The following is a 9,397-nucleotide window of genomic DNA, read 5'->3' as shown; positions in this document are numbered from 1 at the left end:
GTGAGTATGTGTAGTGAGTATGTGTAGTGAGTATGTGTAGTGAGTATGTGTGAGTGAGTATGTGTAGTGAGTATGTGTAGTGAGTATGTGTAGTGAGTATGTGTGAGTGAGTATGTGTGAGTGAGTATGTGTAGTGAGTATGTGTAGTGAGTATGTGTAGTGAACATGTGTAGTGAGTATGTGTGAGTGAGTATGTGTAGTGAGTATGTGTAGTGAGTATGTGTAGTGAGTATGTGTGAGTGAGTATGTGTGAGTGAGTATGTGTAGTGAGTATGTGTAGTGAGTATGTGTAGTGAGTATGTGTAGTGAGTATGTGTGAGTGAGGATGTGTGAGTGAGTATGTGTAGTGAGTATGTGTGAGTGAGTATGTGTAGTGAGTATGTGTAGTGAGTATGTGTAGTGAGTATGTGTAGTGAGTATGTGTAGTGAGTATGTGTGAGTGAGTATGTGTAGTGAGTATGTGTAGTGAGTATGTGTGAGTGAGTATGTGAGTGAGTATGTGTAGTGAGTATGTGTGAGTGAGTATGTGTAGTGAGTATGTGTGAGTGAGTATGTGTAGTGAGTATGTGTGAGTGAGTATGTGTAGTGAGTATGTGTAGTGAGTATGTGTAGTGAGTATGTGTGAGTGAGTATGTGTAGTGAGTATGTGTGAGTGAGTATGTGCAGTGAGTATGTGTGAGTGAGTATGTGTAGTGAGTATGTGTAGTGAGTATGTGTGAGTGAGTATGTGTAGTGAGTATGTGTGAGTGAGTATGTGTAGTGAGTATGTGTGAGTGAGTATGTGTAGTGAGTATGTGTAGTGAGTATGTGTGAGTGAGTATGTGTGAGTGAGTATGTGTAGTGAGTATGTGAAGTGAGTATGTGTAGTGAGTATGTGTGAGTGAGTATGTGTAGTGAGTATGTGTAGTGAGTATGTGTGAGTGAGTATGTGTGAGTGAGTATGTGTAGTGAGTATGTGTATGTGTAGTGAGTATGTGTAGTGAGTATGTGTAGTGAGTATGTGTGAGTGAGTATGTGTAGTGAGTATGTGTATGTGTAGTGAGTATGTGTAGTGAGTATGTGTAGTGAGTATGTGTAGTGAGTATGTGTAGTGAGTATGTGTAGTGTGTATGTGTAGTGAGTATGTGTATGTGTAGTGAGTATGTGTAGTGAGTATGTGTAGTGAGTATGTGTGAGTGAGTATGTGTAGTGAGTATGTGTATGTGTAGTGAGTATGTGTAGTGAGTATGTGTGAGTGAGTATGTGTAGTGAGTATGTGTAGTGAGTATGTGTGAGTGAGTATGTGTAGTGAGTATGTGTATGTGTAGTGAGTATGTGTAGTGAGTATGTGTGAGTGAGTATGTGTAGTGAGTATGTGTAGTGAGTATGTGTGAGTGAGTATGTGTGAGTGAGTATGTGTGAGTGAGTATGTGTAGTGAGTATGTGTAGTGAGTATGTGTATGTGTAGTGAGTATGTGTAGTGAGTATGTGTAGTGAGTATGTGTATGTGTAGTGAGTATGTGTAGTGAGTATGTGTAGTGAGTATGTGTGAGTGAGTATGTGTAGTGAGTATGTGTAGTGAGTATGTGTAGTGAATATGTGTAGTGAGTATGTGTAGTGAGTATGTGTAGTGAGTATGTGTAGTGAGTATGTGTAGTGAGTATGTGTGAGTGAGTATGTGTAGTGAGTATGTGTAGTGAGTATGTGTAGTGAGTATGTGTGAGTGAGTATGTGTAGTGAGTATGTGTAGTGAGTATGTGTAGTGAGTATGTGTAGTGAGTATGTGTAGTGAGTATGTGTATGTGTAGTGAGTATGTGTAGTGAGTATGTGTAGTGAGTATGTGTAGTGAGTATGTGTGAGTATGTGTAGTGAGTATGTGTAGTGAGTATGTGTAGTGAGTATGTGTAGTGAGTATGTGTATGTGTAGTGAGTATGTGTAGTGAGTATGTGTATGTGTAGTGAGTATGTGTGAGTGAGTATGTGTAGTGAGTATGTGTAGTGAGTATGTGTAGTGAGTATGTGTATGTGTAGTGAGTATGTGTGAGTGAGTATGTGTAGTGAGTATGTGTAGTGTGTAGTGTGTATGTGTAGTGAGTATGTGTAGTGAGTATGTGTAGTGAGAGTATGTGTAGTGAGTATGTGTAGTGAGTATGTGTAGTGAGTATGTGTAGTGAGTATGTGTATGTGTAGTGAGTATGTGTAGTGAGTATGAGTATGTGTAGTGAGTATGTGTAGTGAGTATGTGTAGTGAGTATGTGTATTTGTAGTGAGTATGTGTAGTGAGTATGTGTAGTGAGTATGTGTAGTGAGTATGTGTAGTGAGTAGTATGTGTAGTGAGTATGTGTAGTGAGTATGTGTAGTGAGTATGTGTGAGTGAGTATGTGTAGTGAGTATGTGTGAGTGAGTATGTGTAGTGAGTATGTGTAGTGAGTATGTGTATGTGTAGTGAGTATGTGTAGTGAGTATGTGTAGTAAGTATGTGTAGTGAGTATGTGTAGTGAGTATGTGTAGTGAGTATGTGTGAGTGAGTATGTGTAGTGAGTATGTGTAGTGAGTATGTGTAGTGAGTATGTGTGAGTGAGTATGTGTAGTGAGTATGTGTGAGTGAGTATGTGTGAGTGAGTATGTGTAGTGAGTATGTGTAGTGAGTATGTGTAGTGAGTATGTGTAGTGAGTATGTGTAGTGAGTATGTGTGAGTGAGTATGTGTGAGTGAGTATGTGTAGTGAGTATGTGTGAGTGAGTATGTGTAGTGAGTATGTGTAGTGAGTATGTGTAGTGAGTATGTGTAGTGAGTATGTGTGAGTGAGTATGTGTAGTGAGTATGTGTGAGTGAGTATGTGTAGTGAGTATGTGTAGTGAGTATGTGTGAGTGAGTATGTGTAGTGAGTATGTGTGAGTGAGTATGTGTAGTGAGTATGTGTAGTGAGTATGTGTAGTGAGTATGTGTGAGTGAGTATGTGTGAGTGAGTATGTGTAGTGAGTATGTGTAGTGAGTATGTGTAGTGAGTATGTGTAGTGAGTATGTGTGAGTGAGTATGTGTAGTGAGTATGTGTGAGTGAGTATGTGTGAGTGAGTATGTGTAGTGAGTATGTGTGAGTGAGTATGTGTAGTGAGTATGTGTAGTGAGTATGTGTGAGTGAGTATGTGTAGTGAGTATGTGTAGTGAGTATGTGTGAGTGAGTATGTGTAGTGAGTATGTGTGAGTGAGTATGTGTAGTGAGTATGTGTAGTGAGTATGTGTAGTGAGTATGTGTGAGTGAGTATGTGTAGTGAGTATGTGTGAGTGAGTATGTGTAGTGAGTATGTGTAGTGAGTATGTGTAGTGAGTATGTGTGAGTGAGTATGTGTGAGTGAGTATGTGTAGTGAGTATGTGTAGTGAGTATGTGTAGTGAGTATGTGTAGTGAGTATGTGTGAGTGAGTATGTGTAGTGAGTATGTGTAGTGAGTATGTGTGAGTGAGTATGTGTAGTGAGTATGTGTAGTGAGTATGTGTAGTGAGTATGTGTAGTGAGTATGTGTGAGTGAGTATGTGTGAGTGAGTATGTGTAGTGAGTATGTGTAGTGAGTATGTGTAGTGAACATGTGTAGTGAGTATGTGTGAGTGAGTATGTGTAGTCAGTATGTGTGAGTGAGTATGTGTAGTGAGTATGTGTAGTGAGTATGTGCAGTGAGTATGTGTGAGTGAGTATGTGTAGTGAGTATGTGTAGTGAGTATGTGTAGTGAGTATGTGTGAGTGAGTATGTGTAGTGAGTATGTGTAGTGAGTATGTGTAGTGAGTATGTGTGAGTGAGTATGTGTGAGTGAGTATGTGTAGTGAGTATGTGTAGTGAGTATGTGTGAGTGAGTATGTGTAGTGAGTATGTGTAGTGAGTATGTGTAGTGAGTATGTGTGAGTGAGTATGTGTAGTGAGTATGTGTAGTGAGTATGTGTGAGTGAGTATGTGTAGTGAGTATGTGTAGTGAGTATGTGTAGTGAGTATGTGTAGTGAGTATGTGTGAGTGAGTATGTGTAGTGAGTATGTGTAGTGAGTATGTGTAGTGAGTATGTGTAGTGAGTATGTGTAGTGAGTATGTGTAGTGAGTATGTGTGAGTGAGTATGTGTAGTGAGTATGTGTAGTGAGTATGTGTAGTGAGTATGTGTAGTGAGTATGTGTAGTGAGTATGTGTAGTGAGTATGTGTGAGTGAGTATGTGTGAGTGAGTATGTGTAGTGAGTATGTGTAGGGAGTATGTGTAGTGAGTATGTGTAGTGAAAATGTGTAGTGAGTATGTGTAGTATGAACATGTGTAGTGAGTATGTGTAGTGAGTATGTGTATGTGTAGTGAGTATGTGTATGTGTAGTGAGTATGTGTAGTGAGTATGTGTAGTAAGTATGTGTAGTGAGTATGAGTAGTGAGTATGTGTAGTGAGTATGTGTGAGTGAGTATGTGTAGTGAGTATGTGTAGTGAGTATGTGTGAGTGAGTATGTGTAGTGAGTATGTGTAGTGAGTATGTGTAGTGAGTATGTTTAGTGAGTATGTGTAGTGAGTATGTGTAGTGAGTATGTGTAGTGAGTATGTGTGAGTGAGTATGTGTAGTGAGTATGTGTGAGTGAGTATGTGTAGTGAGTATGTGTGAGTGAGTATGTGTAGTGAGTATGTGTAGTGAGTATGTGTAGTGAGTATGTGTAGTGAGTATGTGTAGTGTGTATGTGTAGTGAGTATGTGTAGTGAGTATGTGTAGTGAGTATGTGTAGTGAGTATGTGTAGTGAGTATGTGTATGTGTGAGTGAGTATGTGTAGTGAGTATGTGTAGTGAGTATGTGTAGTGAGTATGTGTGAGTGAGTATGTGTAGTGAGTATGTGTAGTGAGTATGTGTAGTGAGTATGTGTAGTGAGTATGTGTAGTGAGTATGTGTAGTGAGTATGTGTAGTGTGTATGTGTAGTGAGTATGTGTAGTGAGTATGTGTAGTGAGTATGTGTAGTGAGTATGTGTATGTGTAGTGAGTATGTGTAGTGAGTATGTGTAGTGAGTATGTGTAGTGAGTATGTGTATGTGTAGTGAGTATGTGTAGTGAGTATGTGTGAGTGAGTATGTGTAGTGAGTATGTGTAGTGAGTATGTGTAGTGAGTATGTGTAGTGAGTATGTGTAGTGAGTATGTGTAGTGAGTATGTGTAGTGAGTATGTGTAGTGAGTATGTGTAGTGAGTATGTGTGAGTGAGTATGTGTAGTGAGTATGTGTGAGTGAGTATGTGTAGTGAGTATGTGTAGTGAGTATGTGTAGTGAGTATGTGTAGTGAGTATGTGTAGTGAGTATGTGTAGTGAGTATGTGTGAGTGAGTATGTGTAGTGAGTATGTGTAGTGAGTATGTGTGAGTGAGTATGTGTAGTGAGTATGTGTAGTGAGTATGTGTAGTGAGTATGTGTGAGTGAGTATGTGTAGTGAGTATGTGTAGTGAGTATGTGTAGTGAGTATGTGTGAGTGAGTATGTGTAGTGAGTATGTGTGAGTGAGTATGTGTAGTGAGTATGTGTAGTGAGTATGTGTAGTGAGTATGTGTGAGTGAGTATGTGTAGTGAGTATGTGTAGTGAGTATGTGTGAGTGAGTATGTGTAGTGAGTATGTGTGAGTGAGTATGTGTAGTGAGTATGTGTAGTGAGTATGTGTGAGTGAGTATGTGTAGTGAGTATGTGTAGTGAGTATGTGTAGTGAGTATGTGTAGTGAGTATGTGTAGTGAGTATGTGTAGTGAGTATGTGTGAGTGAGGATGTGTAGTGAGTATGGGTAGTGAGTATGTGTGAGTGAGTATGTGCAGTGAGTATGTGTAGTAAGTATGTGTGAGTGAGTATGTGTAGTGAGTATGTGTGAGTGAGTATGTGTGAGTGAGTATGTGTAGTGAGTATGTGTGAGTGAGTATGTGTGAGTGAGTATGTGTAGTGAGTATGTGTGAGTGAGTATGTGTGAGTGAGTATGTGTGAGTGAGTATGTGTGAGTGAGTATGTGTAGTGAGTATGTGCAGTGAGTATGTGTAGTGAGTATGTGTGAGTGAGTATGTGTGAGTGAGTATGTGTAGTGAGTATGTGTAGTGAGTATGTGTGAGTGAGTATGTGTAGTGAGTATGTGTGAGTGAGTATGTGTGAGTGAGTATGTGTAGTGAGTATGTGTAGTGAGTATGTGTAGTGAGTATGTGTGAGTGAGTATGTGTAGTGAGTATGTGTAGTGAGTATGTGTGAGTGAGTATGTGTGAGTGAGTATGTGTAGTGAGTATGTGTGAGTGAGTATGTGTAGTGAGTATGTGTAGTGAGTATGTGTAGTGAGTATGTGTATGTGTAGTGAGTATGTGTAGTGAGTATGTGTAGTGAGTATGTGTGAGTGAGTATGTGTGAGTGAGTATGTGTGAGTGAGTATGTGTAGTGAGTATGTGTAGTGAGTATGTGTGAGTGAGTATGTGTAGTGAGTATGTGTGAGTGAGTATGTGTAGTGAGTATGTGTAGTGAGTATGTGTAGTGAGTATGTGTGAGTGAGTATGTGTAGTGAGTATGTGTAGTGAGTATGTGTAGTGAGTATGTGTAGTGAACATGTGTAGTGAGTATGTGTGAGTGAGTATGTGTAGTGAGTATGTGTAGTGAGTATGTGTAGTGAGTATGTGTGAGTGAGTATGTGTAGTGAGTATATGTAGTGAGTATGTGTAGTGAACATGTGTAGTGAGTATGTGTGAGTGAGTATGTGTAGTGAGTATGTGTAGTGAGTATGTGTAGTGAGTATGTGTAGTGAGTATGTGTGAGTGAGTATGTGTAGTGAGTATGTGTAGTGAGTATGTGTAGTGAGTATGTGTATGTGTAGTGAGTATGTGTAGTGAGTATGTGTGAGTGAGTATGTGTAGTGAGTATGTGTGAGTGAGTATGTGTAGTGAGTATGTGTAGTGAGTATGTGTGAGTGAGTATGTGTAGTGAGTATGTGTAGTGAGTATGTGTGAGTGAGTATGTGTAGTGAGTATGTGTAGTGAGTATGTGTAGTGAGTATGTGTAGTGAGTATGTGTAGTGAACATGTGTAGTGAGTATGTGTGAGTGAGTATGTGTAATGAGTATGTGTAGTGAGTATGTGTAGTGAGTATGTGTATTGAGTATGTGTGAGTGAGTATGTGTAGTGAGTATGTGTGAGTGAGTATGTGTAGTGAGTATGTGTAGTGAGTATGTGTAGTGAGTATGTGTAGTGAGTATGTGTGAGTGAGTATGTGTAGTGAGTATGTGTAGTGAGTATGTGTAGTGAGTATGTGTAGTGAGTATGTGTGAGTGAGTATGTGTAGTGAGTATGTGTAGTGAGTATGTGTGAGTGAGTATGTGTAGTGAGTATGTGTAGTGAGTATGTGTAGTGAGTATGTGTAGTGAGTATATGTAGTGAGTATGTGTAGTGAACATGTGTAGTGAGTATGTGTGAGTGAGTATGTGTAGTGAGTATGTGTAGTGAGTATGTGTAGTGAGTATGTGTAGTGAGTATGTGTGAGTGAGTATGTGTAGTGAGTATGTGTAGTGAGTATGTGTAGTGAGTATGTGTAGTGAATATGTGTAGTGAAAATGTGTAGTGAGTATGTGTGAGTGAGTATGTGTAGTGAGTATGTGTAGTGAGTATGTGTAGTGAGGATGTGTGAGTGAGTATGTGTAGTGAGTATGTGTAGTGAGTATGTGTGAGTGAGTATGTGTAGTGAGTATGTGTAGTGAGTATGTGTAGTGAGTATGTGTATGTGTAGTGAGTATGTGTAGTGAGTATGTGTAGTGAGTATGTGTATGTGTAGTGTGTATGTGTAGTGAGTATGTGTATGTGTAGTGAGTATGTGTAGTGAGTATGTGTAGTGAGTATGTGTAGTGAGTATGTGTATGTGTAGTGAGTATGTGTAGTGAGTATGTGTAGTGAGTATGTGTAGTGAGTATGTGTAGTGAGTATGTGTAGTGAGTATGTGTAGTGTGTATGTGTAGTGAGTATGTGTAGTGAGTATGTGTAGTGAGTATGTGTAGTGAGTATGTGTAGTGAGTATGTGTAGTGTGTATGTGTAGTGTGTATGTGTAGTGAGTATGTGTAGTGAGTATGTGTAGTGAGTATGTGTAGTGAGTATGTGTAGTGAGTATGTGTAGTGAGTATGTGTAGTGAGTATGTGTAGTGAGTATGTGTAGTGTGTATGTGTAGTGAGTATGTGTAGTGAGTATGTGTAGTGAGTATGTGTAGTGTGTATGTGTAGTGTGTATGTGTAGTGAGTATGTGTAGTGAGTATGTGTAGTGAGTATGTGTAGTGAGTATGTGTAGTGAGTATGTGTAGTGAGTATGTGTAGTGTGTATGTGTAGTGAGTATGTGTAGTGAGTATGTGTAGTGAGTATGTGTAGTGAGTATGTGTAGTGTGTATGTGTAGTGTGTATGTGTAGTGAGTATGTGTAGTGAGTATGTGTAGTGAGTATGTGTAGTGAGTATGTGTAGTGAGTATGTGTAGTGAGTATGTGTAGTGAGTATGTGTATGTGTAGTGAGTATGTGTAGTGAGTATGTGTAGTGAGTATGTGTAGTGAGTATGTGTATGTGTAGTGAGTATGTGTAGTGAGTATGTGTAGTGAGTATGTGTAGTGAGTATGTGTAGTGAGTATGTGTATGTGTAGTGTGTATGTGTAGTGAGTATGTGTAGTGAGTATGTGTAGTGAGTATGTGTAGTGAGTATGTGTAGTGAGTATGTGTAGTGAGTATGTGTATGTGTAGTGAGTATGTGTAGTGAGTATGTGTGAGTGAGTATGTGTAGTGAGTATGTATAGTGAGTATGTGTAGTGAGTATGTGTAGTGAGTATGTGTAGTGAGTATGTGTGAGTGAGTATGTGTAGTGAGTATGTGTAGTGAGTATGTGTAGTGAGTATGTGTGAGTGAGTATGTGTAGTGAGTATGTGTATGTGTAGTGAGTATGTGTAGTGAGTATGTGTAGTGAGTATGTGTAGTGAGTATGTGTAGTGAGTATGTGTGAGTGAGTATGTGTAGTGAACATGTGTAGTGAGTATGTGTGAGTGAGTATGTGTAGTGAGTATGTGTAGTGAGTATGTGTAGTGAGTATGTGTGAGTGAGTATGTGTAGTGAACATGTGTAGTGAGTATGTGTGAGTGAGTATGTGTAGTGAGTATGTGTAGTGAGTATGTGTAGTGAGTATGTGTAGTGAGTATGTGTAGTGAGTATGTGTGAGTGAGTATGTGTAGTGAACATGTGTAGTGAGTATGTGTGAGTGAGTATGTGTAGTGAGTATGTGTAGTGAGTATGTGTAGTGAGTATGTGTGAGTGAGTATGTGTGAGTGAGTATGTGTAGTGAGTATGTGTGAGTGAGGATGTGTGAGTGAGTATGTGTAGTGAGTATGTGTGAGTGAGTATGTGTAGTGAGTATGTGTGAGTGAGTATGTGTGAGTGAG

This window comes from Hemibagrus wyckioides, linkage group LG09 (genome assembly GCF_019097595.1).
Source record: "Hemibagrus wyckioides isolate EC202008001 linkage group LG09, SWU_Hwy_1.0, whole genome shotgun sequence".
Taxonomy (NCBI): Eukaryota; Metazoa; Chordata; class Actinopteri; order Siluriformes; family Bagridae; genus Hemibagrus; species Hemibagrus wyckioides.
This window is presented reverse-complemented; position numbering follows the sequence as displayed.